The sequence below is a fragment of the Hermetia illucens genome, chromosome 2 (genome assembly GCF_905115235.1).
Source record: "Hermetia illucens chromosome 2, iHerIll2.2.curated.20191125, whole genome shotgun sequence".
In the NCBI taxonomy this organism is placed as follows: domain Eukaryota; kingdom Metazoa; phylum Arthropoda; class Insecta; order Diptera; family Stratiomyidae; genus Hermetia; species Hermetia illucens.
This window is the reverse complement of record NC_051850.1, coordinates 71,268,099-71,293,137: the sequence shown is the minus strand read 5'-3', so window position 1 is coordinate 71,293,137 and position 25,039 is coordinate 71,268,099. Positions and strand designations below refer to the sequence as shown.

At 43.1% G+C, this 25,039-nt stretch overlaps 1 protein-coding gene across 16 annotated transcripts in view; it reads left to right on the top strand.

Annotated features, from left to right (window-relative positions):
* LOC119648834 (CUGBP Elav-like family member 4) overlaps positions 1-25,039 on the top strand; it is a 666,752-nt gene that overhangs the window by 632,227 nt on the left and 9,486 nt on the right. The window lies entirely within an intron of this gene.

Below are 25,039 nucleotides of genomic sequence, written 5' to 3'. Positions count from 1 at the left end.
ACATGGTTCTATGTTGAATTTTTACATGCAATGCGAGGTGCGATTTTTTTTCTCCGGATATAGTCGCGTGGGGTATCAAATGAAAGGCCTTGATTATCACTTTCTGAAACCGATATATATTTTTACACCTTTTCAAAGAGGAGGGGTGCCGGGGTCCGAAATAAGTCAGTTATTTCAAAAACGATCTTAGAAACTACCCAACCCAAACATCTGAAAGAATATGGTGGTCCACGCACATTTAGGTCTCAAAATATAATACTTTCCATATTGGTACGTGTTTAAATAAAGTCAATAATAGCACATTACCGTATTCGCTTTTTTCCAGTGCATAGTTGAAACCATGAGTAATTATCCATCCGCCTGCCCGTCGTATCAATATGCCGAGTTTGCTTCGCCCCTGTTCGACAGTGGGTCTAGCAACAAGCACCGCGACATCATCTGCATAACCAACCAGGCGCAATTCTTCTGGCATGTTGAATTTAAGTAGACTATAATAGGAAACGTCCCAGAGGACCGGCCCTAGGATGGAACCCTGGGTTACTCTCGACGTGATTTACATCCTCCTCAGACCCTCTAGCACTTCATAGTGGTTCCTCAGATAGTCCCTCAATATCCGTAAGAGATAATTGGACACATGGAAAGTATTGACAAGTGTGCCTAGAATGTCTTTCCATTAAAGGCGTTTCTGACGTCAAGTGTTACGAGGACCATCAACCGTCGAGTTCGGCGGCTATGTGCCCCGCTCATCGAACGTCTTTCAGACAAGCGTTCCATACAACGTGCAGTAGGTCTGGCAAGTGGAATACTTGTTCGTATAACTCTGCTGGAATATCATCGGTACCTGGCGCTTTCTTGCTTTTGATACAGAGGACTGCCTTTTCCAACTCTTTTATAAAGAAAAGTGGACAGTCCTCCGCGCTGATGTCATCATCCCATATGGGGTGCGCACAGAATACTGCCCGTACAATGCAGTTCATCTGCTCGGCCTTATGTGAACAGGGTTTCTGCAGAGCCCTAATTTTTCGGGTTAATAGTTTGTAATCGAGCCCCCATGGGTCCCCATTGATCTCATCGACCAGATCCTGGCAGCAGCGAACTTGGGTCTTGTTTATTTCGCTGCGGAGTCCTTTTGCCTGATTTGTACTCCGTCATTATGATGCATTCTCCCGGTCGCTTAGACGTTATGTTAAGCGGCTGAGCCTCTGGCACTCCTGCATAAAATGTTTGCCACGTTTCGATGCCTTCCTGGGTATGGAGGCTCTGCAGGCCGCTGTTGTCAGGTTCAGAACTGAATTTACGACAGCATCAGCTGCAGCACCACCACTTTCAGGAGTAACCTTCAGCGCGGCCCCACTTATTCCAAGATTTTCAACAAACTTCCCGGTGTTCGCTTTCGCGGGGCGCCAGAACGTTAAAGTGAATCCGGTGTTTAGAACTACGAGTCCTGTTCTCGCCGCCATTTCCAGAATTCATTTTCCTCTGGAGTTTGTGTCAGACAGACTCCCTTCAAGTGCCCTGGCATTGAAGTCACCTTCGGCTAGGATCCGTCCATCCGTGCATAAGATGGCCTCCTCCAAAGAATCAAGCCTGGGTCAAAAGTCCGGCATCGTCTCATTCGACGTAAGATAGACACTGGAAAACGTTATCCCTGAACATGGAATCTAGACAAAGCCGTCCCCTCGGCCTTGAGTAAGAACCCTAAAGAGGGTGCCGTCCTGAACCCACATGGCATCGGTAGATAATGTCTCAGGGTACCGTGAAACTGGGTCCTTATTTCGATACTGCTCATTGATGAGTACTAAATCAGCTTTGGTCTCCATAGCGAACTGCGCTAGCAACTCGTGAGCAGTTGCACTCCAGTTGCACTATTGATTTGCAGGATGCGAATCATGCTCACCGCGCCTTAGCTCTTTCAAATTCTGCTCTGAAGACTGGACCCCCAGTGTAGGCAACGTTCTTATCAGACGTGTCATTGCATTCATTGCAGGTGTTCGCTTTATGTCCCGACTGACTGCATTTACGGCATGTTGCCCTTTCATCAGATCCCTGACAGGTTCTGGACGTGTGCCTATAATCCAAATATCTATAACATTTGGTTGGCGTGGCCCGGGTTCGTATCCTACCATCTCTTATTTTCCCACTGTTTAGAAGCTTCTTCGCGTATTACTCGGCAACTTCGACCACAGCGAGTTTTTGGCCTCGGGAGTTCGTGGAGGTGATACCAACCTGGACATTGGTTACCTCCGGACATTCGCGTTTGATGGCCTCTTCTATCTTGTTCTTTTCTGTGAGGCAGTCAAGATCTCGGATTTCCAGAGAACACGTCGGTTCCAGGTTGGAAACCAAAGCTTCCTCTCCTAGAAGCCCCTTGACGGCTTCACAAAACGCAACATTATTTGTTGTCCTCGGGCCTAGTTCGACTAGGAATCCACCACCTTTCGTTTTACGAATGGAAGATACTTCTGCTCTGTTATCTTCGGGTTTGATCTTTCACTGAGAACTTTCGCAAAAGTCTTGCCTTCCGTTGACTTAATAAGCAGAGCTTGCGGTCTTGTCTTCATTCGTCTCCCCACCTTTTCTTCTGGTGCTCCGTCCTTTGTACTTAATTTTAAGCAGAGGTTTATCTGATAACGCGTCGGGTTGTTGTCACTTGTCCCTCTTCGCTTTCTTCTTTTGAGCCCTGCAGATTACCTAAGTGAAGTCTCCTTCACATGCCCCTCCTCCTTTCGTTTTTTCCCCAATTCGCTCTGCAATGGGCTGCCTGCGATCCGTTTGGGCCTCATAGTGTTCTCATCGGGAGACGCGGTTGTTTCTCCTTCTCGCGGATTTTCTCTTACTCTCCTTCTCTGCCTATAATATGAAATGTCCAGGAGCCCCTCCCGCTCCATCAGTCCGTTTTTCACCCCTTTGCTGACGTTTTTCTGGAGGTACGTCGCAGATCCCATGCGCTTCAAAACTGCCGCGCATTTCTTAATAAGCACTACGTGGTACTGTCTGTGTTCCCGTCTCTGTTTCAGGTGCCGCATCACTTTGCGAGTCTTTCTCTCCGTCTGCACATCACCATATCTTGCCGGCTACGGGCCGCGCATTTTCGTGCTGCGAACAAACGCAGCCAGCTCACCCTCCATTTCCACTATTTCCTCTTTCTTTTTTGTTCTTGTTCGCCATTTAAGTTCTTTACCAGCGCATCGTCTGCAAGGGAGCGGGCCGCAATAGTTACTCGGCGGTGTGCAAAGCCCCGACCACAGTTCCCTGAGGCCTGACCTACGCTTAGCTGATCCCGGAATTCACGGACGGATCAGCGCTCGCTCGGGGCAACGCGGTCTACTAATACCCGAGTCTCGGAGGAATACATGAGGGCTGGCAAGATCATTGTCTTGTACAGTAAGAGCTTTGACCCTATCGTGAGACGTTTCGAGAGGAACAGTTTTTGTAAGCTAAAATAGGCTCAGTTGGCAGACAACAGCCGTGCTCCGATTTCATCATCATATCTATTATCGGTTGTGATTTTCGACCCTAGATAGGACAAACTTTTAGCGGCCTCAAAGTTGTATTTGCCTATCCTTATTCTCCCCGTTTGACCAGTGCGGTTTGATGTTGTTGGTTGGCTGGTTTTGGTGCTGACGTTGCCACTATATACTTTGTCTTGCCTTCGTTGATGTGCAGCCCAAGATCTCACGCAGCCTGCTCGATCTGGATGAAGGCAGTTTGTACGTCTTGGGTCGTTCTTCCCATGATGTCGATATCGTCAGCGTAAGCCAGCAGTTGGGTGGACTTGAAGAGGAAGGTGCCTCTCGCATATGCATTGGCATCGCCTTGTCGCAGACCGTCGTTGATGTTGAATGGTCTCAAGAGTGATCCTACAGTTTTTATCTGGCCTCGCACATTGGTCAGGGCCGGCCTAGTTAGTCTTATCAATTTCATGGGAATACCGAATCCTCTCATGGCCGTGTACAGTTTTACCCTGGCTATGCTATCATAGGCGGCTTTAAAGTCAATGAATAGCTGGTGCAACTGTTTTCCATAGTCCAACAGTTTTTCCACCGCTTGCCGCAGAGAGAAAATCTGATCTGTTGCTGATTTGCCTGGAGTGAAGGCTCTTTGGTATGGGTCAATGGTGTTCTGGGCGTATGGGGCTATCCAGCCTAGCAAGATAGCGGCGAATATCTTATAGATGGTACTCAGCAACGTGATACCTCTATAATTGGTGCACCGTGTGATATCCCCCTTTTTATGTATGAGGCAGATAATGCCTCGTTGGCAATCGGTAAGCATTGATTCGCTGCCCCATACCTTGAGCACAAAATGATGAACCACTTGGTGTAACTGGTCGCCGTCATAGTTAACGAATTCGTCTGTGATTCCATCGGCTCATGGCGACTTATGATTCTTTAGCCGATGAATTGCACGGACTGCTTCTCCTATACGTGGTGGTGACAGTATTTGTCCGTCATCTTCAGTTGGCGGGACCTCCAACTCGCCGATATTCTGGTTGTTCAGTAGCTCATCAAAGTACTCAACCCATCGCTCCAATTCCAACGCCCATTCTGTCGGAAGTCAGATTTCTCTCCTTGCCTCAGCAGGATGAGCATCGAAGTGTATAAGGCTTCATCCTGCTGACTTGTGGGTAAAACTTGCGCACCTGGTGCGGTTGCTTCCTGTACTTTTCTAGTTCACCGACTTGTTGGTTCTCCCAGGCTTCCTTTTTTCGTCTGTGAAGTCGCCTCTCCACTCGACGGAGTTCGTGATAAGTCTCTGCGCGTGCCGCGTTCTTTGAGAATGCAACATTACTCGGTATGCGGCATTCTTCCGTTTCATTGCTAGCTTACATTCATCGTCAAACCAGCCGTTCCGACTGCTTTTGCGGCTGGGACCAAGTATCTTTGTGGCCGTATCAATTATAACGTTTTTGAGGTGGTTGTGAAGATCATTTGTTGATGCTTCATCTCCAGGTCCTCTGTTGACTGCGATTATTGCGGCATCCATTTTCCTCTTATAGGTGTCGCGGAGGGATGTGTTTTGGATGGCTTCAGTGTTAACTCTCGCCTGATTGTCAGAGGGGATTCTGGGTGGTGTTGTTATTCGAGCTCGGAGCACCATGCCAAGCTGAGAGGTGGCGGCGTTCGATCAACACGCGGTCAATCTGGTTGAAAGTGGTCCCGTCTTAAGACGCCCATGTATGTTTGTGGACCGCTTTCCGCGCGAATCAGATAGGTATCCTTCTCCGACTCTGCAGTCTCCTCTGTAGGGGCGTGAACGTTAATGAGGCTTATATTTCTAAACTTGCCTCGCAAGCGCAGAGTGCATAGCCATTCGCATATGTTTTGAAAGCCGATAACAGCAAGTTTCATTTTTTAACTGACTAAGGAACCTACTCCGAGTACATGGTTTACTGGATGGCCACTATAATATATGGTTTAGCGGCTCTTCTCCAGGAAGCCGCTCTTTGTCCAACGCATCTCCTGTAACGCTGTTACATCAGCCGTATATTGAGATAGGGTATTGGCTAGCTGCTCAGCAGCTTCATCTCTGTATAGAAAGCGCACGTTCCATGAGAAAATGCGCAAATCGTTATTCCTTAGTCGTTGCCGGGTTCATCATTGTGTAATCTATCCAGTCCGAGGCTCCTGTTGTGGCTTCATAACGAGTTGTTTTCCGTGTAGGGTTGTCAGCCCTTCCCAGCCCTCGCCTGGAGGACCAGTTGGTACAATTTATCTCGTTTTCAGGCGCGGTAGACTCGCCTTCATCCTTCTCCGTCTGCAGCTTTTCGTTAAGAAAGAGCTCCCAGCGGTCACCACGGGTGGTAGGGTTTTGTAGTAGAGCTGTTGATGTAGGTTCAGCAGGCATTTCCCAGGTTTCATGCTCCATCGTGGGTACCAATCCACATTTCGCCCTGGGACCTATAGTAGCCTTTGACCGCATTCGCTTTGCTTTCCCCAATATCACTCGTTTTATTGCTTCCTCGTCTTCAGTTGCGTTGACAGGTCGAAGTGATCCACATGTCGGCAATGATTGTGGAAGTGGAGGATGAGTTCGACGTTGGTAAGCAAAGTACCGTTCTTCTCATTAACGCATCGGAAGTGTTCGATATCCTGTGTGTGTTTGTTTCGGCTTTTGGCAAGTCCTTACAGATCTCTCGCAATCCCGACTGTCCAGTTTATAGTAAAGATTTTTGTAATGTGCTGCTCGGGTGACAGCGATCGCTTTCTTTGCGTTCTTATAAATTGGCGAGCGTTTAATCGTCGAGGAACTTGTGATAAAGGCCTTTCTTTTCACGGACCTTCATTCCAACATCCTTATTCGAACGCCAAGTGTCTCGGTTAATGTACCGCTTACCTGACTTGGTGACCCCGAGGCCGCTTTCTGGATCGTGTCTTTCATTTGGTTCCACGATTCTTCCACATTCGTAATGGCTGGCAATCGCGTAAGAGAGATTATTTCTTCTTTCTTCTAAAAAAATCGCCACCATTTAATGTGCGGCTGGCCAATGCGTTCCTCACGCTGTTTTATCAGTGGCTTATTTCGCAGGACGGTAATCAACGACCGGTCTCATAGGGAACGGCTTTGCAATCAGTGACGATGGTAAATTGTCGGCATCTTATGAGAATATAGTCAATCTGCGTTTTACTGTTCCTACTATAAAATGTAGGAAAATGAGACAATCCTTTTATGAACCATGTATTTATAAGTACAAGGTCATGGGTGTCCGCAAAATCGATTATACGACTGCCATCTTCTTTGCGCGCTCCAAACTCCCTTCTCCCATGCTACCTGATATCGTCTGCTGTTTCACCCGCATGTCCATTAAGATCGCCGGCAATGATGATATAATCGTCAGCGGGCAAATGACATCGAGAAGTTCCTAGATGGCACCTTTCTCGTCATCAAGTCGACATATCTGTGGTGCGTACGGGGTGAAGAAATGAATAGTGCAATCAACTGATATAATGATGAGCTTCATTAGCCGATCATCAAACCGTTCGACTTCTTCAATAGCATCACGCAAATCCTCTGAGATGGCAATGCCAACACCATATTAAGTGTGTGGGCTACCAAAATAGAAAAGTCTAGAGCCGGTTTTACCGCGTTCGCGTTCAATGCCACAGCTTTTGGCACCAGACCATCGGGTTTCTTGCAGAGCACAGATATCAATGCGCCTTTCCCGAAGGACTCTTGCGAGTTCCTCGGTCTTTCTAGTTAGGGTGCCAATATTTAGTATTCACACACGGATTTGTTTTGCTGGGACTAACTTATTTACGTGCTCACGCCGTCCATACATTTCTCAACAGGATCGGGTTCAGCATTTTTCCGAGGCTAGTTACTCGATCCCATCATCTTATTTCTACCGATATTGGATGCATTTTCTGGGTCGGTCTGTCACGGGACCTGTCACCAAGAGAAATCACGTAGGATTTAACATGGTGGAATAACTCCAACTATACTTTGTTTACCCCTTTCTCTGATCTGAGCATTTCATTTTTCTTTTACTGCGGAAGGGACAAAGTACGTTGCCTCAAACCCTCCTTTACCTGGGCTTGGGACCAGCATACTACGTTAATACCATGGCGGAGTTTTCTCGCTTACTCACTATTGTTTCTCCCCTTTGGTTAGAAATTTTCTCTCTTTAAACTTTTCTGTAAAGCAAAACCTCATTAAAATCGGTTGAATGTCTGGAAGTATGAACACACACTCATGCATTGTATCTACGTTGAGTTTAGGTGGGGGGTGGAGGGGTATAGATGAAAAAGGGGGCTATAATTTTTTATATCAAATATAGCCCTGTGGGTTATCAAATGAAAAGTTTCGATTTGTACTTTCCAAAATCGTTTTGACGTTACTTGCAAAGGGGGAGTGCGGGGCTGGATAGCGAGCATTTATTTAAAGGCATCATTCTCAGAAACAATCTAACCGGAAATTCTGAAAAAAAAACACTGTACATTACCAAAGGCTCAAAATACTATCCATACCGATATCTGTTCAAATAAAGTTAACAATTATATATAATATTGGAAATTGACTGAAAACCGTTAAAGTTCATCTTAGAATCATAAAATTCTTCAATAACATAGACTATAAGGCTATGGTGCAAATTTACTGCAATCTAACACTGCGAGCGTCAGGATCACGCTAAGGTGCACAGTGTAGCATACTGAATGGATAAGCATACATGAAGCATCATCTAGGATCTTAAAACCCTAAAAAAGATCTTCTACAATCTCGTTTTTGGCACGTTGGGTGGAGGCCTCTAGCCATACCTTTGACGGGCCTCTTGTTTTTAGCTGTACCATTCGATTTTTTCCATGTTCAGCTTTTTTCGAGAGGGTCCTGTAGTCATCTGCGTTTACAGTGCGTAATTTCCAAACATTGTGGTTTAGAGCAAGTATTGTTATATTACTATCAAAGCTGCCGGTAGTAGGCTTTTATAATAACTTTCAGATCCTTGTCGATTCCGCTAACATAATCGGCAGTGAGAGTTTCACTGTCAATTTCGTTGCATTTTTAAAGTTTTGTGTGAAACAAAACCTTATTAGAATCGAGACGGTGTCTGTCTGTCCGTCTTTTTTTTTTTTTGTTGAGGAGGTGGAAATCTTCAAAAAGACACTGGTCTGGACACACCAGCGTGTGGGATTCTTACCCACTAAAACCACCCCCGACTCCCTCCCTGCCCCGCGGAACCTCCATAAGGTATTACATCACGGGGCGGAGTCAGCTCACTCTAGCTTTGTCACCTTTCTTCTATACGCGGCGCACGTGACGGCGTTTTTCTCCTTTCCTCTGCTTTTCGCAGTTTATTTTGGATAGATGCGATCATGGAGTTTACCGCATCCCAATTCTCTTGATGTGCTAGCATTTTCGGCACCAGATTTTCTGGTACCAGCACCTCCCCTAGAGTCTCTCTAGATTCCTCCTTTCTTCCACAAATCTCGGACAGTGGAGGAATACATGCTCTGGGTCCTCTGGGACTCCATTGCAATTTGGACAATCGGGTGAGGTCTCCAATTTAAACCTGTGAAGGTATTGGAGATATCCTCCGTGCCCCGTGAGAAACTGGGTGAGATTATAATTAATCTCACCGTGTCGTCTCTCCAACCACTCCTTGATGGCAGGAATGAGCCTGTGCGTCCACCGGCCCTTTCCCGAGCGTTCCCACCGCTTTTGCCATCTATCTATGGATCTCTCTCTTTCAGCGTTCTTCGTCCGCGATGAGGAAGAGACTGGCTTTGCATTGTATATGTTCGCCATCTCATCTGCCAAGATGTCAATCGGCATCATTCCAGAGATGACGAATGCTGCATCATCTGAGACAGTCCTGAAGGCAGGGCATACCTTCAGGGCCGTCCTCCTGTAGACTGAACTCAGTTTGGTAGCGTTCCCTGACATCCACAACGCCTCCCTCCAAACTGGGGTTGCATAGAGCATGATCGAGGTCACCACCCTGGCTATAAACAACCTAGAGGTATGCCGTGGCCCTCCCACGTTCGGCATCATCCTCGCCAGGGCCATACTAGCAGAGGATGATTTATCACAAATATACTGTACGTGTTGCTTATAGCTGAGCTTCCTGTCTATCACCACCCCCAAGTATTTGATGGTCGGCTTGGAAGTGATGATACGATTCCCGATTCTAACACAGGCGTAATTTCTCTTCCGGCGCTTCGTGATCAGGACCGCTTCTGTTTTTTCCTCCACAAGTATCAGACCAGAGCTCTTTAGCCAGCTTTTAGCAGCACCGATTGCCTCGCTTGAGTATAACTCAGCATCTTCGAGATGTTTTGCGACAACAACCAGCGCTATGTCGTCAGCGTAACCCACCACTGTGGCTTCCCGCGGTAGGGGGAGATTAAATACATCGTTGTACATGATGTTACACAGTAGTGGGCCCAATACGGAGCCCTGCTGGACACCCGCGGAAACAACATACTCGTGGGGTCCGTCATCGGTGTCATACCAGAGTCTCCTTTCAGTTAAATAACTATCGACGATAGCAGCGAGATAGGCGGGAATACCAACCTTTGCTAAAGATTTCCGTATTAGATTCCAATTGGCCGGTTTATGTTCGCTTCTGAGCAGAGCTCCTTAAAGCACTCCCTCTTGCTTCGCTGGATGGCGAGCTTGATGTTTTGCGGGCTGCTTTATATGCGCGTTCTTTTTGTCCCTGTTCGACTCTACCTACCGCTCTCTGAGCCACTCTTCTGGCTCGGTGGCAGGCTGATCGAAGGCCGACCAGTTCATCATTCCACCAGTAGTTTGGTCTTCTACTGGGGAATGGACACCTTCTAGGCATGGACGCGTCACACGCTTTGGCAATGCATTGAGCCAGATGGACGGCTCTTTCCGTAGAGGTATCTGCTTTATCAGGCTGATCTAACCACACCTCTATGAAGGCCTGCTCATCCAAAGATTTTGCAGACCACCCTTCTCGGTTTCGAGCATGATAGCTCTTTGGCCTGTGGCTCAACACATGTCTCAAAGAAGATTGCCTGGTGATCGCTGTGGGTGTAGCGTTCACTGACACACCAGGACATACCACGAGCCAGCGAAGGGCTGACAAAGGTCAGGTCTACAACCGACCCTGACCCCCCTTTCTGGAAGGTGTTTACAGCACCTTCGTAGGCCAAAACTATATCCATCTTGCCAAAAGCTTCTAACAAACTGCGCCCCCTAGCATTTGATTCCCTACTACCCCACTCTAGGGACCAAGCATTGAAATCACCAGCAATCACCTTTGGACTACGTCCCCTCGCGTCGAGAACAAGATTATGAAGCGTCTGTGCATCTGTTTGTCTGTCTGTATGTCTGTTTGTCGGTCTGTCATACCCGATTTATTCGGAAACGGCTGGACCGATTGTCACGAAAATTTGTGAGAGTATGTAATCTGGTGTTCCTTTTACATGTAATAAGTGGCGTCATCTTCTGTTAAGTTTAAGGAGGCTCCCCATAAATATGAATGGAGGGTGCAAATTTTTTTTTTCACGGAATGTAACCACGTGGGGTAGCAAATGAAAGGTTTCAATTAGTACTTTCCGAAACTGGTTCAATATTTGATATTGGGTGAAACACAGGGCTCAAAATATGATCATCAAAAAGTGTAACAGGTCTCGTTCTCAGAACCTATCCAACCGAAAAATCTGAAAAAAATAACGGTGGTGTATCTCTACGAAATCTGTAAACACAAAACCTTATTAAAATCGGTTTACTGTCTGTCTGTCTGTCCGTCTGTCTGTCTGTCTGTCTGTCGGTCTATCCGTCACACGAATTTTTCTCAGAGATCGTTGTACCGATTGACACGAAATTTGGTACAAAGGTGGGAACTGTGAACGCTCATGCATATAGTGAGTTACATCCTTTTACGTTGAATTTAAGGGGGGAGGTCCCCATACATGCAAAAGAGGGGTGTAAATTTTTTTTTCACTGAATATAGTCATGTGGGGTATCAAATTAAAGGTCTCGGTTAGTACTTTTCGAAACCGGTCTTAGTTTTGACATTTATTGAAAAGGTGGGGAGTGCGGGGGATTGAAAGTGATCATTTTTTTAACGAACCCGTTCTCAGAAACTATCCAACCGAAAAATCTGAAAAAAATCAGGGGGCTGCCACTATATGGTGCCTAGGCTCCGAAATACCTTCCATACCGATACCTGTTCAAATAAAGTTAATAATAATAGTACATTACTATAATTTTTAGTAATTGACAGGGAAACCCCCCTTAAGTTCAGCCAAGAATCACGGAAGGTCAAAGCTGTCGCTTCTGCGCAAATTCAAAACTATGACTGTCAATATCACATGAAAGTGGATACTTTGACATAATGTATGCATATATTACGTGCTAAATACTATGCACTATGGGACAAATGCACACTCAAATCTCTTTATAAAAGAAATACACAAAACCTGTCATACCTGAAGCGTCTAGCTTCCGGTTTCCCGACTTGTTTTTTTTCCGATAGAAGGTGGAAAGCTACCCCAAGCTCCTGCCACACGGGTATGTGGGACTCTTACCCACTAAAACCACCTTCTCCTTCTCTCCTTCTCCCCATGAGACTCCCATTTGGTATTACGTCGCGGGGCTGGATCAGAATTTATTCTGCGCTTATGTTCTCGTTGCTCGTGTTCCTCTCGCCTTCATTCTTTCGGATAACTTCTTCCTGCCTAAGTTTCTTTCCGATGGCTGCAATCACTTTTTTCGACGAACTTACCACCCTCGAAATAAGGAGTCGACGCTCGGCCTTGGGCCACCTATATTTGGTAGCATTCTCGCAACCAACGCTCCGATGTTATATACTTTGGTTGCTGCACCCTCCACATGTAATCTGAAATTCAACCTATGGCCAATCATTGCACCTAAGTAGTTAAGTGCAGGGTTGGAATGAATTGTTTACGTTCCAACTTTAATCTTCATGGAAGTTCACTTTCTTCGTTTGGTAATAAGTACTACTTCCGTCTTATGCTCTGAGAGCTGTAGACCAGCATTCTCTAACCAGGATTTAATCTCATAAACTGCTCCATTTGCATAAAGCTCGACTTCTTCGAGAAGACGTGCAACAACCGTCACACCAATATCGTCTGCGAGACCAATGGAGGTCACACCAGTAGGAAGGTCTAACGCCAGTACCCCGTTATACATAATTATCCACAAGAGTGGCCCTAGGACAGACCCTTATGGAAGTCCACATGTCGTCCGGTATGATTTCCTTCCTTCATCTGATTCGCAGCACAGAATCTTATCGATCAGAAAGTCGGCAACGATACGCACCAGGTACTTCGCCACGCCTAATTTGAATAGGGACCCAAGTATCTTGCTGCATCTAGCGGAATTGAAGGCATTCTTCACGTCAAGTGTAATCATTGCACAACATTTGCCTTCGTCAAGCGCGGTCTTATCTCTGTTAGCTACTAGGACAAGTGCATCCGTTGTAGACCTCCCCTTTCGAAAACCGAACTGATTTTCGGAGAGACAGACATCAACTGCCGACTGAGCCAGGCGAACTTTAAAACGCTCCGCGTCTATTTGGTGTTTCATAACAAATTTCGGAAGCAGTGAGCAATACAAACAACCAAAACAGTGAAAAGTGATGAATAAGTTGAAAGTGACTAACAAAAGTGTAAAATTATCTGAATACTTTGCAAGAAATTCTGTCTGTCCGTCTGTCTGTCACAGGCACTTTTCTCAGAAACGGCTATATCGATTGACATAAAATTTGGTGACAAGGTAGAAATTGTGGACCCTCAGACATGCAGTGATTGATATCCTTCTACGTTCAGATTAAGGGGGTTTCCCATACATGTAAAAGGTGGGTGTAAAATTTTTTTCCACCAAATGTAGCCATGTGGGATATCAAATGAAAGGTTTCGATTAGTACTTTTCGAAGCCGGTATTAGTTTTGAGATTTGTTTAATAAGCGGGGAGTGGGAGGGGTGGAAAGTGCCGATTTCTTTAACGGAGCCATTCTGAGACTACCCAACCTAAAAATCTAGAAAAAATCATGAAGCTGCCTCTATCTGATGCCCAGGCCTCAAAATACTCTCCATACCGATATCTGTTCAAATTAAGTTAATAATAGTATATTACCATAATTTTGGGAAAATTGAGTAAAACTCCCCTTAAGTTTATCTCAGAGTTATAAAAGTTGGTAGTAGTATGAAATATGAAGCATATTATCTCCAAGTTTGATCAAAATCATAGTATTAGTAACAAAGTTGCAGTAGCTAAAAGTTGCCTTTACCGGGTGAATTTACAGCAATTTACTAAATCTGACATGCTAAATGCATATTCTTAACCGGCTACGTACAAATGGGGTAGTTCTACGCTCAAATATACTCACACAAGAAGCAAACAAAACCTTTCATACCTGAAGCGCCCAGCTTCCGGTTTTCCGACTTGTTTAGTTATTTGTCAACCAGACATGTGTGTATGTAGGTATATAATATATGCGTGCTAATGAACTTTGCGGGTAGTGCCTAATTCAAATAGATATAAGAAGTAAATCGGAAATATGGGAACGATCAATTTATATACGTGCATATATGTGTACAGTATTCGGAAATAGGCAGTTTGTTTGTTTAGGGTGAGCGTAATATCTATGGCTGTAATATGTACGTATGTCTCGTAGTTTGGAAAAATATGAAGGATTATGTTGGATTTGTAGCTATATACGGATAGAAAAATGTGCGTTGAAATTTTTACATAAGATGAACAAAAAACCTTTATAGCCGAAGCGCGAACTTCCGGTATTCCGACTTGATTTCCATTGCATACGGGTGAGTGCAATCGGTCCCTCTTACCAGGTTCACCGGTCTCTGTATTAGAGTGTGCGTTGAGACACCGCTCATGTTTGTTCATCACACGACGGTCATCTAATGGTTATTCAGAGCTACCACTGGGAGAGGGAAGTCGACTTGATCCAGACGTGGACAAGGATCGTCGCTGGCCTTTGTCGAATTAAAGGTGATCAGAAACTTTACCATGAAATAACAAGTTGAAGGAAAATTTGAAATGATAACGTTACGCTACCTGTTGTCACCTCATGAAATATGTCAAAATCTCCGGCAGATCGCAAAAACTAAATAGCGATTACGGTGAATGCAGTTCATCATATTATTAGGGGGTATGCAATAGCTCATTAAGGGGGTCATCCCGTGTGTCGGGTTGGAGAAATCGATTTTTTTTTTTGCGTGAATTGTATCTATATATAGTGGAGATTATGTGGGCAAAGGGATTTTCCGATATTCCGAGTCCTTCAGAAATTACAGGGTTAAACAGGTAAGGAGTTTGCAGCCGCGGCTAGAGTACTCGATGAGAAAGAGCATCGAATCTTTTTTTACCTGTTAGTTTTTTATCTGAGCCTTATAAATTCGAACACAGGTATAAATATAAAAAGATGGAAAACCAATCAATTGTCTAAACTTATTTGCTGTTTGGAATAAAAAGGATAATCCAGTCTAGAGTGAGCACTGAAAGGCTTTCAAGCTATATTCAGTTATATTTTGTTATAAGTATTGTGCTGTTTGTGTGTTCAGTGATTTTTTTAAATGGATTGTACGAAGGGAGATCGCTTTAACGTTCAACGTCATGCTTGCACTAAAAAACGAGTATTTCATGGGAATCGATACTTATCAGAGAAGAAAAAGGACTTCGCATCAACATCAGCGAAGAAACTTTTAGCATGCATGAACATGGATGTTCCAATTGCGACAAGTTTTGTATATTGTATAATGGATTCTGCTGGAGTTTTCTCCGGTATTTCTGCAAATAATAAAATATGCGTAGTAGTAAAAAAGGAATGCGTAGGACATGTCGAGAAAAGAATGAGAACGCGGCTTAGAAATGCCAAGAAGAATCACAAAGGCATTGGTTGAAAAGGGGCTGGAAAACTTACTGATAAGGACCTCACTATATTTTTTGGGCTAGCTATTCGTCGACACGTAAATTCGATAGAAGGAATGAAGCAAGAAATTTGGGAAACTTTCTTCCATAAATGTTCTACAGACGAAAATCCTCCGCATCAAAATTGTCCAGCAGGCGAGGACAGTTGGTGCCAATGGCACAAAGCGGAAGCTAAAGGAGAACTGGATAGTTTTCACCACGAGAAGGCACCTTTGATTGAAGAAGTTCAAACAGTCATCAAACCAATCTACGAAGATTTGTCACGAGATGATCTCGCCTTACAAGACTTTTTTGAAGAAACGGAGGGTGCTCTCTATTGACCAGGTATAGCAGATTAATGGTGAGCTAACATTTTATTGTTGATAATCACATTTAAATTTTAAAATGCGTTTTTCTCGAAACTGCATCTTGAAAATCGGCTGCCACCATAGCTCAAAATCTATCCAACCAAATTCTTTGAAATTTTCACGGCTTCTTTAGTACATATTTCTACGGTCCGCAAACTAGGATAATTGGAATCGGACGGGTAGTTTTTTTTTATTCATAAAAAAAGCCGTAAAAAAACACCAAAATCCAAAAAATTAAGTTTAAAAGCCCACCAAAAATTTACCTTTTAATATTTTCTAATTATCCTAGTTTGCGGCCCGTGGAATATTGTCCACATTAAAATGCCGTTTAGTTTCCGTGTCCGGATAGCTGAGTGGTTAGAGCGCAAGGCTGTCGTACGGAAGGTCGCGGTTCAAATCTCACTGGTGGCAGTGGAATTTGTATCGTGATTTGACGTCGGATACCAGTCGACTCAGCTGTGAATGAGTACCTGAGTCAAATCAGGGTAATAATCTCGGGCGAGCGCAATGCTGACCACATTGCCTCCTAGTGTACCGTTACGGTCTTGAATGAAGTGCTCTAACACACTTCAAGGCCCTGATCCAACATGGATTGTTGCGCCAACGATTATTATTATTATTAGTTTTTTTCCCTCAGATGAACACAGCGCCCTCCAGCGTGGCAGCAGAAAAACACTTTTTTTTTGGAGATGGGTGCATAAATTAACACGTATTCCAAAAATTAGCTACGATATCAAGCTGGAATCATACACATATACTAGAGATATCAATAAATATATGGTGAAAAAATCACGTTTCTATCTTTATCCAGTCCTTCAAAATAATTTTTCAAAAAAAGGCAAAAAAAAACGGCCTTCACACGGGATGACCCCCTTAAGTTCGAAATAAAATGCAGTAACCCACTGCGGAAAGTAGCAATTCGAAAATAAGTCTGAATACTGGAAGCTGGACGCTTCGGTTATAAAGGTTTTGTGTTCATCTTGTGTTAGAAATTTCGTATTCACGTTTCCCCATTCGCATATACCTCGAATTCCAAATATTCGTTGATATGGATATGTATCTCCAAACTCCAACTCTGCCATTCATAAGATTTGACTTTATATAATGATGACGCTCTACTGGGCTTAGAGTGCGATTAATTCACGCTTAATACACAATTTGAACCTTCTATAACTTTAATACTAACTATCGTTGGATTTTTTTCAAACTTTGCAGCATTATGCATTATGTTACTTACAACTATATCAAATTTTGTACTTCTAGCATGAACTTGAGGGGGTTTTCGCGTAAATTTCTAAAATTTGGTAATATACTATTATTCGCTTTATTTAAGCAGATATCGGAATGAGATGCATTTACAGGCCTAGATTGTATATGGATGCACCATTGTGATTTTTTTCAGATTTTTGTGTTGGTTAGATTCTGGGAACAAGACCTGTTAGACTTTTTGGATAGCACATTTTGAGCCCGCACTATCCTATGTTTTACCCAGTGTCAAAAATATTATCAATTTCGAAAAGTACTAATTGAGCCTTCATACAATTGGCAAAAAAAATGTACAGCCCTTTCTCGCATGTATGGCGCCACCTGCTATATGTAAAGGGATTCACAGGCCACACCTTCTCACCAAACTTCGTGACAATTGGTTTAGCTGTTTACGAGTAAATCGGGTGTGAGAGACAGATAGACAGACAGCCGGACAGACAGATATCGAATCGATTCTTATAATGCTTTGTTTTACACAAACGAACGGACGAAGAAATATCGCGATATGCACGGGCAGACAACTTCCCTTCAGAGCATATGCTGACCATTTTGGGTAGCGAAGTTTTCTGACCGCCCGGGCAGAAAAAAATCGTTCATATTCCAAGAAAACATAAAACCTGCCTTTATGGTAGACCATATTACATTTTGTATTCAGTTATGTGGTGCGGCAAAGTAAATATAACCTCTTTGGTTTTTATAGAAAGCAGTATGCCTGTGGTAAAGTCAGTACGTAGTTTAAAACCCGCGACATACATTCAACCGCCGAGCATGAGGGTGGCCTTTAAAGGGACCAGAGTGATTAAAATGGCATTTATTGACTTGAACATGAAAAGGGAGTATGCTTTAATGTATGGTGCCTTAATTTGATGTGAAACGATGAACGACCAAAATTGTTTTTTTGATTAGGGACAACCCTATTACAGATTTTAAGCATGATGGTTCGAATGTGTCAAAACATTAATTTTATGTAGTTTTCGAAAATGGTATCAATTCTGGGATCAAATGATTGAAGGAATAGGAAATTGTGATTTTTTTGGGAAGGTCGCGCTTTTTGATATTTTACGAAAAACCTTATAACTATAGAAAATTGTTCCATGAAATAGACACTTCATAGACCAATTTTCCTCAAATAACTAGTATTATCCACCATTAAAACTTGTACCATCATAAAAGGGACACCATGCGTAATACACCATGCCGACACTATACGCCTCCCCTATCAATAACCTTTACCTTGTTAAACCATAGAGAACACAAAACTTATCAAAAGCTGATTTCCGGAAGCTGGGAGCGAAATTTTCCCCGACGTGACTGCATACTTTTCCAATTCAGTATATCGTTCTTACAGATTTAAATGCATACATAACATAAAAATTGAAATGGAAGTTCGAATTTGATTGATTTTCATTAGAATCCGCTCAATTTTCTTGCTGTGTCAATACTTTTGTAGTTGTTCAACAAAACCTTATTAAAATCGGTTTACTGTCTGTCGCCCTGTTTACCCGTCTTCCTATCTGCGCATCACACGCACTTCGGTGGAAAGGTGGGAACGTATACAGTGAGTTACAACATTCCATGTCGGGGTCCCTATACGTGCAAAAGGAGGGTGTAAATTTTTTTCACCAAATATAGATACGTGGAGTATGTATCAAACGAAAGATCTCGGTTAGTACTTTCCGTAACTTTAGTTAGTCTAAGTTTGGACATTTTTTTCAAAAGTGGTGTTAGAATTCCAATTTCATTGTCTTCTAATTTTCCAAATTCATATGTATGTAAAAGGTCAATAACTTCCATAATGGAAATCCCACAATATGATTGTACTAAGTGTGGGCGGAAATCACTACTGTAAGCAAAATTATAATCGGTCAAATTTGTCGCTTTTGTGCAAATTCAAGACTTTGAATGTTAATAACGCTCAAAAGTGGATATTCTCACATAATATATACATATATTACGTGCTAGGTATTAGTGGGACAAATGTCCACTCAAATGTTTTTATAGAAGAACTACCCAAAACCCCTACATGAAGCGTCTGGCTTCCGGTTTTCTGACTTGTTTTTGCTTTTTTGTATGATGATGATTACGTGGGAATAAAGGTTTTGGTATTTTCACTATATTCATAGCCCGGACAGCTGAGTCATTAGAGCACAAGGCTGCCGTGGGGAAGGTCGCGGTTCAAATCTCACTGGTGGCAGTTGGATTTGTATCGTGATTTGTCGTCGGATACCAGTCGACTCAGCTGTGAATGAGCACCTAAGTCAAATCGGGGTAATAATCGCGGGCGAGCACAATGCTGACCTGCCTCCTGTAATCCTGTTCTGCACCGTTATGATCTTGAATGAAGTGCTCTAACACACTTCAAGGCCCTGATCCAATATGGATTGTTGTGCCAACGATTATTATCATTATTATTTTCATTATTCCGTTTTATACGGGTTTAAGCACGTGTTTAAGCAGCAAATTCATTGCAATCAATGTGCCAAGTCACTTAACAATGCGGAAACGAAGTGTTTAATTGTTTACGCAGAAGTTTATCGCTTCCGGACACTCGCAAAATTGCCAGCAAAGCAATTTGCTAGCGGGTTCACGTGCTAGTTCGCTGTTGATTTGTAACGAGTGATTTAAAGTAATTCCGAAAGTAAGTTTAGTTAGTTTATAATAGACTCCAGTGCAGGTGTGATTTTAATGATATCTCTGAAAAAAAGGCTAGCCTACAGGGACAATTAGAAGACACCCAAGTTTAGGATTCTTAGCCGAGCGAGCAGACACAAAAATTAAGCAGGGTTCTAGGATTCGGATGCCCCAATCATTGCTTCCTGTAAGTAGTATACGCTCTTCGACTACATCTTTACTAGAACAATTGTTTGCATTATTGTTTAGGATAGTGAGGGATCCTAAGTCCACATCCACTTGATGTTGGACCGAACCAAATACAGAGCAACTTACTCTCACGTTTTTTTGGTCCACGGAGCCCTCATTTGGGTGCCATGCCCCAAGCATTTAAGAATAGGGACTAACGGTTTCGTCCAGGGCAGAGCCAACTCATCAGACGCTGCCTCACCTCTGCCCTGGGACGTAAGGCTCAACAGGTGGAAAACGATGCTTTATATATTTGCAAAAACACGACAAGGATGCGAATTATATTCAAGTGAAACCGCCAATAGTTTGAGCCTAAGCTAAGCTAAAGCTAAATTATTGTTTAGGATATAATTGTTTGCATGTCAGTATCCATATTCTACGATATCCATAGGTATGACAAAGAACTACAACTACAGCTTAAATTTTTTGCTAGAATCTAAGTACGCTCATATAATGGTACCATTTTATTGCATACCATGTTACCTACTTTGTATGTTACTATCCTCAGTAAAAGAAAAATAAGATGGTGAAATCAGGGAAAGAGATGATTATTCCATATGCTAAAGCTTACTGGATCCCTTTTGGTGGCAGCTCTCACGTCAGGTCGACCAAGAAAATGAACCCAATGTCGTTAAACTCAAAATGATCGTGTTGAATCACAAGTTTCCGGAAAATGATGTGGCGTTCACCTCAATCTGCGCAGCAGGATAGGCCCCGTCCTGTCGAGAAATGGGCAAGGCACGTAAGTAAATTAATCCGAGCAAAATAAATATGTGTCTGCCTGCTATGTATTGGCAACCTTACTAGAAAAACCGGGGAACTCGCAAGAGCCTTTCGGAAAATGAGCATTGAAATTTGCGCTCTACAAGAAACCTGATGGGGCTGCGACATAAAATGCGGACCCGGTAAAAATGGTTACAAACTTCTCTATTTTGGTACCCCACATACTCAATATAGCCTTTACCATTGTCATCTCAGAGAGTTTCCAGGTAAACATTTAAGAAGTCGAACGATTTGATAACCGACTGATCATATCAGGTAATTGCACTATTCCTTCTTCACAGCATAGGCACCACTGACAGGTCAACCTGATACCTAGAAGGATGCGTTCTAGCAACATCTCAATGCAAAAACGTGGAACGTGCCTGCTGATGACTATATCATCATTACAAGCGATCTTATTGGTTATATGGGTGAAAAAGCACACAGTAACAGGTGCCATGGGGGAAAAAGGTTTGAAGCGCGCAATGAGGATGGCGAGCGTATAGTCGATATTGCCAACACCAATCCTTGCAATTATAAATACATGGTTCAATCGTCTCATCTTGCATGTTATATTTTGAACAGTAAAATGCAAATCGGCTATATTCTCATTAGATGCCGATATTTCACCACCGTCACTGCCTGCAAAATCCGTTTCCTATGAGGCCATGGCATCCCACCATCGGCTGTTGATTGCCGTTTGGCCAATCAAGCCACCGAAAAAACAAGGTGAGGAACGCACTGGCGATTTCGTGAGAAGGAAGATGAAATGGTCTCACTTAAGCGATTACCAATCATTGCGAAGGTGGAAGAATCGTGGAACCAAGTTAAAGATACGATCCGTGAAGCCGCTTATTCTGCCCTCATGCTCACCAGGCCAGGTAAGCTGTTCATCAACCGAGCTCCTTGACGATAAAACGCTCGCCAATTGGCAAATTTATAAAAATGCCAACCGGGAAGCAAAGAAGATCTCTGTCACCCGAGCGGTTCGTTACAAAGATCTATACCATAAACTGGACACTCAGGATAGTCAGGTAGACCTGTATCGATTTGTCAAAAGCCGACACCAACGCGCACAGGATATCGAAAACTTCTGTTGCGTTAATGATAGGAACGGTATTTAGCGACCAACGAGCCGCGACGGATAAATGGTGAAAATATTTCGAACATATTTCAACTGAAGAATTTGTTCATTCTCCACTTCCACAGGTATTGTCGACACTTGAAGAAATTTCACCTCTCGGCGCCACTGCAGTGGAGGAAGCAAACAGAAACGAATGAAAGTAAAGAGCTAGGGCCACACAATGGACAATATGGAAAAAGAAAGGTGGACTACCAGCAGAATGTTCAAATTACTGTCCATCCGGTTACTGTCCCATATTATGAAGATTTTTGAACGCATTCTTCGCTACCGTATTCAGGGAAATTGTTCAATAAGTTAATTGTTATTCAATGTCAAGAACTATCGAAGTACTGACACAAGACACGCTGCGCGATTACTCATGGAGACAAACCGCGAGAAACATTGCCCTTTACACTGCATTTCTGGATCCAAAGATAACGTTTGACCGTGTGCCGCATGAATTCATCTGGTATGCTTTACGACAACACTTACTGCCAGAACAAGTCGTCCGCTAGTTTCAACTGCACCATCATGATCCGGAAAGTAAAATTCGAAGTATGGCGGCTGTACCAAAACCGTTTTGCGTCTCTCTCGGACTTCAACAAAGAAGTGCCCACTCACCACTGCTTTTTCTTTTTGTTATAGGCACTTTCAAATGGGACATCCTGCCTCCAGTGAGCTATACACTGCTTTTTGCAGGTGACGTTTTCTTAGCGCCTAATAATAAAAATGATCTCGAGCAATTTATCGAAAAGTAGAATGGTTGCGTCATGCAACACAGTCTCAGATTGAATCTGAATAAAAATGAATTTTTTACGGCCGATCCCAATAAAACAAGCACTGTCACTGTCAGCGACAGTGACCAGCCCAGAAAGCCAATGGAAAACTGCGTTATGAAATTCCTTCATGCATTAGCACAACTTCGAGAATGTGGCTTTCCACAACTGGTATTCTTTGTGATTGATGTATCAACGAACTTCTCAAACGTTAAATTTACCGCAAAGCGGTCCACTTGGTCGCCCTCTATGGTATTAAGTGTTGACCGACTATGCAAGACAATAAACGGCGTCTTACGGTAATGGAGATGAAGATATTGCGTTGGACTAGTGGCGTAACACGCCTTGATTATATTCGGAACGAGGATATCCGCGATCGATATGGGGCTGCCCCGATCGTGGAAGAATTGGGGAGCGTCGATGGTCATGTAATTCGCGCGAATGAGAATTCATTCGCCAAGTTTTGTCTGAACGTGAAAGTCGATAGTAAACGACCAAAAAGCTGGCCGAAACATTGGCGACTTCATACGCTAGGTGGGGATTTGAAAGCCTCGTAACAGCATCGAGATCAGGCTTTTGATAGAACAAAATTGAGCCAAAGGCTAAAGAGAAAGAAGAAGAATTCAGTAGATTGACATTCGTCGATATCATAATTTATTCGATTTCAACAACGCTGGTTATCACTGACCGGATGAGAAAATAAGACGCAATGTAGTTGTAGAACCTAAAACTCCTCGCTTTGAAATTTTATGCATTTTCTGAACAGACAAAAAACAAAAATTCAGCTGCGTTAAGAAAGAATTACGAGAAGAAAATTTAGACCACAATGAGTTTAGTTTACTATCTAGTTTTTAGTTTGGACCATTGTTACTGGTGTGTCCGGATAGCTCATTGGCTAGAGCACAAGGCTGTCGTAGGGAAGGTCGCGGTTCTAATCACATTGATAGCAGTGGGATTTGTATCGTAATTTGACGTCGAATACCAGTCGACTCAGCTGTGAATGAGTACCTGAGCGAAATCAGGGGAATAATCTCCGGCGAGCGCAGTACATTGCCTGCTACAGTGCAACATATTGTACGGTTACGGTTTTCAATGAAGTGCTCTAATACACTTCAAGGCTCTCATCCAATTGGATTTTTGCGCCAACGATTATCATTATTTAATTTGCAGTGAGCCTGCAGGAACCTGATAGTTATTTATGAAATGCAGGGCTATCTCCATAGCACCTAATAACAAAAGGCAACTCTCTTCCTACCATTGTGGAGCAGCAATCCTGCCGTCTATCAAGCTATTCATTACGAATTATGCTCGAGAATGTTGAACATACAAAAATCCATAATATCTTCCATTAGTCGACCGAATTTAAGCACCCCTGATGACAATTCAATACCAACTGGCTTGGTATGATACTACCCACTTTCTAAAGTGTCGCCGCCTGAATGTCGGAACTGATACATCCTCTCCAGTTTTTTGTAGAAATTCTTCTACTGCCAAAAATATAGCATAATCTGGTCACCATTTTTGTGAATGGATAGATAGATTATTGTTGATAATCGTCTCTAATCCCATTAATAGATTTGATGTGTCTCCTAATGACTACGACTGGTTAGTTCTTCGTAATGGTGCAGAAAAAGCAGTTCTTGAATGCTTAGCAATATTGAGGTGAGGTGAGGGAGGAACAGTACTGCGTGATCCACTCTTTCATTTTCTTCTTGAACAAAATTTATCAGTAGCATGTTACGTCTAATGACTTAGAACAAAATCTTACGCCTCGCAGCTACGGATAAATTTCTCTTAAACTGATGCCACCACTCGCTGTCATAGCTAGCTAGATTGACGACGTGATACAAGTCTCAATTATCGGCTCAATAGCATCAATGATCACCTACATTGGATTCTCCGTTTTTAAGGTTTTGTTTGTAAAACTAAACCTTATTAAAATCGGTTCAATGTCTGTCTGTCGTCTGTCACAGGCACTTTTCTAAGAAACGGCTATACCAATTGACAGGAATTTTAGTGCAAAAGTGGAAACTGTGGACCCCCAGACATGCAGTGAGTGATATCCTCCTACGTTGAGATTTAGGGGGTCCCCATACATGTAAAAAGGGAGTGTAATTTTTTTTTTCACCAAATATAGTCATGTGGGGTATCAAATGGAAAGGTCTTACTTAGTACTTTTCGAAGCCGATCTTAGTTTTGAGATTTGTTAAAAAGGCGGGGAGTGGGAGGAGTGGAAATTGATGATTTCTTTAACGGAGCCATTCTGAGCAATTAGCCAACCCAAAAATCTGGAAAAAATCATAAAGCTATCGATATCTGTTCAAATTAAGTTAATAATTGTATATTACCATATTTTTGGGAAAATTGAGTAAAACCCCCCTTAAGTTTATTTCGGAGTTATAAAAATTGGTAGCAGTATAAAATATAATATGAAGCATATTATCTCTAAGTTTGATCAAAATCGTACTATTAGTGACAAAGTTACAGCAGCTCAAAGTTGTCTTTACCGTGTAAATCTGACA